This window comes from Miscanthus floridulus, chromosome 18 (genome assembly GCF_019320115.1).
Source record: "Miscanthus floridulus cultivar M001 chromosome 18, ASM1932011v1, whole genome shotgun sequence".
NCBI classification, from domain to species: Eukaryota; Viridiplantae; Streptophyta; class Magnoliopsida; order Poales; family Poaceae; genus Miscanthus; species Miscanthus floridulus.
The window spans coordinates 56,543,651-56,552,340 of record NC_089597.1 but is presented as its reverse complement, the minus strand read 5'-3'; positions in this window follow the sequence as shown (position 1 = coordinate 56,552,340).

Below are 8,690 nucleotides of genomic sequence, written 5' to 3'. Positions count from 1 at the left end.
CTTTGTTTTTCCTTTGTCCGTACTATTAAGGGGGGTACGGATGGGAAGCTTGACCTAGGTGAGTCTAGTGGGTTAGGTGTGGTGCATACTTGCTAAAACTAGCGCTAGGTAGCTCTAAAATAGTCCTTAGATCCAATGGAGCAAACTTGATTCACATATGATCAAGAGTTGGAAGTGAATGAAGAGTCAAATACTGACCAGATGCTGGCTTTGGTGTGACCGGACGCTGGCTCAGAGTCCGGTCAGTTCATTTGATCAAGGTGAAGTCATCTGGAAGTGACCGGACGCTGAGAAGTGAAGTGACCGGACGCTGAAGGCCAACGTCCGGTCGACATTGGTAAGGTTCCAGTGAGGGTAAATTGTGACCGGATGCGTCCGGTCAGTGCTGACCACCAGTGTCCGGTCACACTATAAACACTGGGTTTCAGGGTGAACTGACCGGCGCGTCCGGTCAACATGACCGGAGCGTCTGGTCACCCCGCAGAGGCACATAACGATTCATTTTTCAGCCCATGTTATAAATACCACCTCCATTCATGTGTGGGGGTACTTTTACTCATTCCAACAGCTGAGAAACATGTTTGAGAGTGCCAAGAAGAGCAAGGTCCTAGTGAGGTGATTGAGATTTGAGAATCCCAAAGAGAGCCCTCATTAGTGAAGCAAGAGTAGCAAAGTGTGCATCGACCCTTCTCATTAGGCTTTTTATGGTCAAATGAGAGTTCGTGCTTGTTACTCTTGGTGATCATGATCACCTAGATGGCTTGGTGGTGATTGGGAGTTTAGTGATCATCCGGCGGAGCTTGTGGGTGACCCAACTCAAGTTGTGAGCGGTTGTGGGTGATTCACCACGACGGAGTGTCAAAGAATCAACCCGTAGAGAGCACTTGATCCTTGCACGGATCAAGGGGGAGCTACACCCTTGCACGGGTGCTCCAACGAGGACTAGTGGGGAGTGGCGACTCTCCGATACCTCGGCAAAATATCACCGCATTCCTTCTCCTCTCTTTACTTTAAGCATTTACTTTGAGCAATTCATTACTTGTCTTTTACATTCCTAGAATTGCCATGCTAGAGTAGGATTGGAACTTAGGGTGCTAAACTTTTGTGTGTTAGATCAATAGAATCACTTTCTAGGCACAAGGGGTTAATTGGGCTAACCATAGGATTTGATTATTGCAAAGAAATTTGTAATTAGCCCAATTCACCCACCTCTTGGGCATCTTGATCCTTTCAATTGGTATCAGAACCTCGTGCTCACGTATTTAGGCTTAACCACCTAGAGCAAGATGTCTCACGGGGATGGACCTCCCCCTATCTTTGAGGGAGATGATTTTCCTTATTGGAAAATTTGCATGGAGACATATCTAGGAGCTCTAGATGTTGGTATTCTTAGAGCCACCTCACATGGCTTCCCAAAACCTTAGGATGCTACTCACCTACAAGGCGATGAGGTGAACTATGAGAAGTGGAATGCAAAGGCTCAAAACACCATCTTTAGAGGCCTTTGCAAAGATGTGTTCAATCGGGTGAGGAACCACAAAGACGCCCATGCACTATGGTCGGACATTTGTGCGCTCTATGAGGGAACTAAGAGTGAGCGTGAGGAACGCTATCATCTTGTCATGAAAAAGCTCAACTCTTTTGAAATGCTTCCTAAAGAATGTGCTAATGAGATGTATTCACGTTTGAATGTTCTTGTAGAGGAAGTCAATGGGCTAGGACTCACTCAAATGCAACCATCCGATGTTGTAAGAAAGATTTTGAGTGTCCTCCCCATTGATAAATATGGGCATATTGTGACCGTGCTTCATCAAGGTAATCTTTCTACCGCTACACCGACACAAATCTTGGAAAAGATCAATGCTCATGAGATGTACATGCACATCACACCACAAGATGGCTCATCCTCTATCAAGAAGAAAGATAAGGACTTAGCATTCAAAGCTAGCCAAGAGAAGGGTAAAGCAAGACTTGAGTATGAGAGCTCAAGTGATGATGAAGTTGATGATGAAAGTCTTGCTCTCATGGTGAAAAAGACCGCCAACATGCTAAAGAAGCTCAACAAGAGTGGCATCAAGTTTGATGGCAAGAAGAAGAAGTTCTTCACTAGCTCTAGAAGGAAGCCAATCTCCGAGATGGATTGCTTCAATTGTGGAGAACTTGGTCATCTAGCACACCAATGCACTAAGCCCAAGAAAGACAAGTTCAAGAACAAATACAAGGGCAAGAAAGATGACTCAAGCAATGAAGAAGAAGAAGAGAAGAAGAAGAACAAGCCATACAAGAAGAGAGATGGCAAGAAGAAGAAGAGTGTAAAGGCATACATTATCGGTGATTGGCTCATGGACATTGATTCAACTAGTGCCTCATCCGATGATGATAGTGACAATGAGAAGGTGGCCATAATTGTTATCAACTCTTCATCATCTTCATCGCCACCACCGCCATCATCCTCTACACACCTATGCCTTATGGCCAAGGGTGACTGCAAGGTATCTAACAATGATGATAGTAGTGATGATGAGCATGCTAGTGATGATGATAGCGATAGTGATGATGATGAATATGAATCACCTTCTTATGATGATCTTGCTAGATTGCTAAAACAATACACTAAGATCATTATAAAAACTAGAGCTAAAAATAAAAAGCTAGAAGCTAAAAATGATTCTCTTTTAGCCAAATGTGATATAGCGGAAAAGGCTAGTGTTGAGCTTAAAGAAGCAAATGATGCTATATCATCCAAACTCAAGGAGCTCAAATCTTTTAAGAAAGAGCTTAAAGAAAAACATGATAAACTTGAGAGGACACATAATGAGCTCATCACTAGCCACAACAAGCTAAGAGAAGAATATACTACTCTTAAGGTTAATCATGATAATCTTGTTATTGCTCAAGAATTCTTCTCCAATGAGCCACATGATGCTACTAACGATGTTGTTAAGATTGATATAGCTACATCATGTGATGACTTGATTATTGAGAGTATTGAGCAAAGTTCTAGTAGCAAGGGCAAGCAAGTGGTTGAAGCCAATGATTATGATGAGTTTGTCAAGCTCAAGAATGACAATGAAAAACTCAAGAAAGATCTTGAAGAACTCAAAACCACCAAGTCTATTGTGCTAAAAACTATTGTTCATGACGATGGTGTGATCCTTGAGAATGAGAAGCTCAAAGATGAGAACAAAAAGCTCAAGGAAGAGAAAAACAATGATGTTCTCAAGGAAGAAAACAAGAAGCTCAAGTTGGAGAAAGAGCATCTTAAGATTGGATTGAGCAAGTTCACTAGAGGCAAGCATCTTCAAAGTGAGCTACTAATAAACACCGTCATGAAGATGGATAGAAGTGGCATTGGGTACTTGGCAAACCAAGAGAAGAAGGCTCAAGCTCAACAACAATATAAGTCCAAGCCAAAGCCAAAGAGATGTTTTGAGTGTGGACAAGAAGGCCACTTTGCTCATGAGTGCCAAACTCCACCACCACAACCCTTGCCGAAGCATGCTAGACCTTTTGCTTTCAATGCTCACTACATGCTTAGAAAGGATTCTAGTGGAAAGATGAAAGTCATGTTCTTAGGTCCTCCCAACAAGAATAGGCCTAAGAAAATTTGGGTTGCAAAGTCACTTGTTGAGAAGGTGAAGGACCCTCAACAAGTTTGGGTTCCTAAAGCTTGATCTCTTGTGTGTAGGTGAACTACAAGACCGGTGGAAGTCATTGGGTCATTGATAGTGGTTGCACACAACATATGACCGGTGATCCTCGTATGTTCACCTCACTAGATGAAGAAGTAGATGGACAAGAAAGAATCACATTTGGAGATAACTCAAAGGGCAAGGTCAAAGGATTGGGCAAAGTGGCTATATCAAATGATCATTCCATCTCCAATGTGCTATATATTGCTTCATTGAGTTTCAACTTGCTATCCATTGGACAATTATGTGATCTTGGCTTCCAATACTTGTTTACCAAGAAGGAGGTTGTTGTATCCAAGAAGGATGATGATCATGTGATATTCAAAGGATTTAGATACAACAACCTATATCTAGTGGACTTCACCTCCGAAGATGAAAACTTGAAGACATGCCTATTCACCAAAACAACACTTGGGTGGCTATGGCATAGAAGACTTGCTCATATTGGGATGAGCTCACTCAAGAAGCTAATGAAGAATGATTTGGTGAGAGGGTTGAATGATGCGAAGTTTGAGAAGGACAAGCTTTGTAGTGCATGTCAAGCAGGCAAGCAAGTTGTAAATACCCATCCAACAAAAGCTTTCATGTCAACCGCAAGAGTGCTAGAACTCCTTCATATGGATTTATTTGGACCAACAACATACAAGAGTTTGGGAGGAAATCTTTATTGTCTTGTGATTATTGATGACTATTCAAGGTATACATGGGTATTCTTCCTTCATGACAAATCCGAAGTTACATCTTGCTTCAAGAAGTTTGCCAAGAGAGCACAAAATGAATTTGAACTGCAGCTTAAGAAGATAAGAAGTGACAATGGGAAGGAATTTGACAAAACAAATATAGAAGCCTATTATGATGAAGTTGGGATCAAGCATGAGGTCTTCGCAACATATACTTCTCAACAAAATAGTATAGTTGAGAGGAAGAACCGGACATTGATCACTCTTGCAAGAACAATGCTTGATGAGTACAACACCCCTGAAGCTCTATGGGCGAAAGCTATCAACACCGCATGCTATGCATCAAACTGCCTATTCCTTCAATAGTTCCTTGGCAAGACACATTATGAGTTGCTCAATGGAAAAAAAGCCGAATATCTCCTTCTTTAGGGTGTTTGGTTGCAAATGCTACATCTATAAGAAGCGCCAACACCTAGGGAAGTTTCAAAGATGTTGTGATATTGGTTTTCTTGTTGGTTACTCATCAAAGTCCAAAGCATATAGAGTATTTAATCATGCCACCGGCTTGGTTGAAGAAACATATGATGTGGAATTTGATGAATCTAACGGCTCCCAAGGAGCATATGAGAATCTTGATGATATAGGTGATGAACCATTGAGGGAGGCTATGAAGAACATTTCGGTTGGAGACATCAAGCCTAAAGATGATGAAGATGATGTATAAGTGATTGAACCACCTTCTTCATCAAGTGTGCCACAAGATGGTGATAAAGATGGGAGAGTGGAAAATGAAGACACTCATGTCTCCCATGATCAAATGGTGGTACAAGCACATGATGTTGATGCTCCACAACCTCCTCCTCAAGTGGTCAATAGAAGAAATATACCTCTACTACAAGATCATCCACAAGATCTCATCATAGGGAGTCCTTCAAAGAGTGTAATGACTCACTCACAAAAACTTGCTTCATTTATTGCTCATCACTCTTTTGTCTTTTGCTTTGAGCCTACTAAGGTAGAAGAAGCTCTTCAAAATCTAGATTGGATAAATGCAATACATGAAGAGTTGAACAACTTCACCCGCAATGAAGTTTGGACTCTTGAAGAGTGGCCCAAAGGTGCAAGAGTCATTGGAACAAAGTGGGTGTTCTGAAACAAGCAAGATGATCAAGGTGTTGTTGTGAGGAACAAGGCAAGACTAGTGGCAAAGGGGTTCTCTTAAGTTGAAGGTTTGGATTTTGGAGAGACCTTTGCACCGGTTGCAAGATTAGAAGCCATCCATATCCTCCTTGCATATGCATCACATCATGAAATGAAACTTTATCAAATGAATGTGAAAAGTGCATTTTTAAATGGCTTTATTAATGAACTAGTCTATGTTGATCAACCTCCCGAGTTTGAAGATCCTAGATATCCTAATCAAGTTTATAGGTTGTCCAAGGCTTTATATGGGCTTAAGCAAGCCCCAAGAGCTTGGTATGAGCACCTTCAGGACTTCCTCATTGAGAAGGGCTTCACCATTGGGAATGTCGACACCACACTATTCACCAAGAAGCTTGATGGACATATCTTCATTTGTCAAGTGTATGTTGATGATATTATCTTTGGATCATCAAATGAAGATTCTTGCAAAGAGTTTGGTAAATTGATGTCGAAGGAGTTCGAGATGTCAATGATTGGAGAGCTTACATTCTTTCTTGGTTTTCAAGTCAAGCAAATGAGAGAAGGGATTTTCATCTCTCAAGAGAAATATACAAATGATCTTCTCAAGAGATTCAAGATGGATGAATGTAAGCCAATCAAGACACCAATGCCAACTAATGGACATCTCGACCTAGATGAGGGAGGTAACCCGGTTGATCAAACTCTCTACCGCTCTATGATTGGTAGCTTGTTATATTTGACCGCATCTAGGCTTGATATCATATTTAGTGTGTGTATGTGTGCTAGATTTCAAGTTAATCCTAAGGAAACTCATTTAATTGCCGTAAAAAGAATCCTTAGGTATCTTAAGCACACACCAAGCATTGGTCTTTGGTATCCTAAAGGAGCTATATTTGAGTTAGTTGGCTATTCTGATTCGGATTATGCCGGTTGCAAAGTTGATAGAAAAAGCACATCCAGAGGGTGCCATTTGCTTGGTAGATCACTTGTGTCTTGGTCCTCCAAGAAGCAAAATAGTGTGGCTTTGTCCACCGCCGAAGCGGAATACATTGCCACGGGTGCTTGTTGTGCACAAATACTTTATATAAAACAAACTTTGCTAGACTATGGTGTAGTTCTAGAAAAAGTACCTCTTTTGTGCGACAATGAAAGTGCGGTAAAACTTGCAAATAATCCGGTTCAACACTCTCGCACCAAGCACATAGATATCCGTCATCACTTTCTTAGAAATCATGTTGCTAAAAATGATATATCACTAGGGGCCACCATATAATCTAATTTCTCCACGCGCCGCCTGATCTAACTCGCCTCTGCACCAACATCGCCAGAGCTCGTGTCCTAGCTGCCGCCTCCACGCTGTCATAGCGCCTTCCCATGCTCCCAAGCCGCCTTCCTGCGCCGCCGCATCCTCTCATGCGCCGTGCTCGCTGACGCACCCACGTGCTTCAGCCACTCGCACCGAGCCACCGTGCCACCGTTCCCATGCACCACCACAGCGCCGCCCTGCCTCCACGCCCTGCACCGCCGTGTGCTTCAGCGCCACAGCTTCACCCTGCGCCCACACTACTGTGGCCCTGCCCAGCTATAGCGTAGCGAACCCTAGTTGTTGATTCATTGTGCATCCAGAACCCTAACCCTAGCCTCGCCTTTTCGGTGGTTCCCTGCGCGTCGTTTCTCTTCTCCTCGAATCGCCGGTTCGTCAGGTAGCAAGCCCACATTTCAATTTCGTATCTATTGCTTGCTTTCTTAGGGTTTTGTATCTCTAGATGCATAATTAAAACTATTTGTATATCTTATCTATTCTATCATGCAGCAAGTCGGTGTTGCTGAGGTCTAAGTGGCAGTTGTCAGTTAACTCGGGGCCAAGCTCACGAGTACGGATCAAGGCCAAGCCTTGGAAGTGACAGTCGACAGTTGTCTCTTGTTAGCGGCAGTTGTTCTCTTTAGATCCAACCGATGGTTCACATCAAGAATGTTGGGGGCGGTCTGGGTGATGAGGATTCAAGGCGTCCTCCTCGCTTGCCTACAGATCCTAAAGGCAAGGCAACGAAGAAGACTACAACAAAGAAGCACAAGTACCTAGATACAGAGACAGCTAGAGCAGCCGCAGTTGTAGAGGCTGCAGAGCGTGCCAAGAGAGGAGGTGCTCGTAGTGGAGTTCGGATTGCAGATCAGCTTTCACCAGAAGCAAGGGCTACACTTGAGCGGGTTGAGCGCCTTCATGGTGGTCCACCTAGGACTCTCATGATTGGAGGACGGCGTGTTGCCATCGATGAGTATCTGCCTCAGGGGGAGTCACAGCAGCAGGCACCGTCAGTAGAGCCGACTCAGGAGGGACAGTAGGCCGAGGAGATAGAGCCGACAACTCAGCCACAGCTTCGTCGCTCTAGTCGTACCCGTGCTCCAGTCACGCCGAGGGCAGATACACAGCGGAGGGGTTCTCATCCACCGCCCAAACCACAGGGTCTGCCTCCTGTGATGCACTTGGACTTGAGGGCCACCATGGCCAAGCAGGTGCAACAGCTCATGTTTGTGGAGTTTGAGCAGTGGTTCACGCCGAGGAGGGATGATAGAGCATTAGAGGACTTCTACACACCACTCCAGGAGGATTTCTACAATGCATATCTTAATAGTGGAGTTGTATTCAGACCACAGAGGGTGTGCAACATTGAGTCTATAGTTGCAGCAGTTGGAGAGCACATACGCCCCTACCTTACGTATCTGCCAGGGCTAACAGACTTGATTGGATGGACAAGATTATATGTTCCATCTTGGGTCTGTCAATTCTATGCTACTCTATGGATTGACCCACAACACAGATACATTCACTTTGCATTCAAAGGCAGGGATTACAGGCTAACGAGCACTAGAATCAAGGAGATACTCAGGCTTTAGGAGCAGCCTATCAGGTTACATGATGTTTGCTATGGACAAACAGCACCTCCCAGACGCCCTCATGGCGGTATGGTGCCTCCCATAGATTTGGTTCACCACTGCTTCAAGGAGCCTTTTGGCAAGGGGTCGAGTAGGACTCCTAGTGATCTCACTCCTATAGCTAGAGTGCTGGATGTCATTATGAGGAGGACCTTGATTTCGAGGATGGGGTATCACGAGGGCTTGACTCGCTTGCAGCTATGGCTTCTCAACTCCCTGA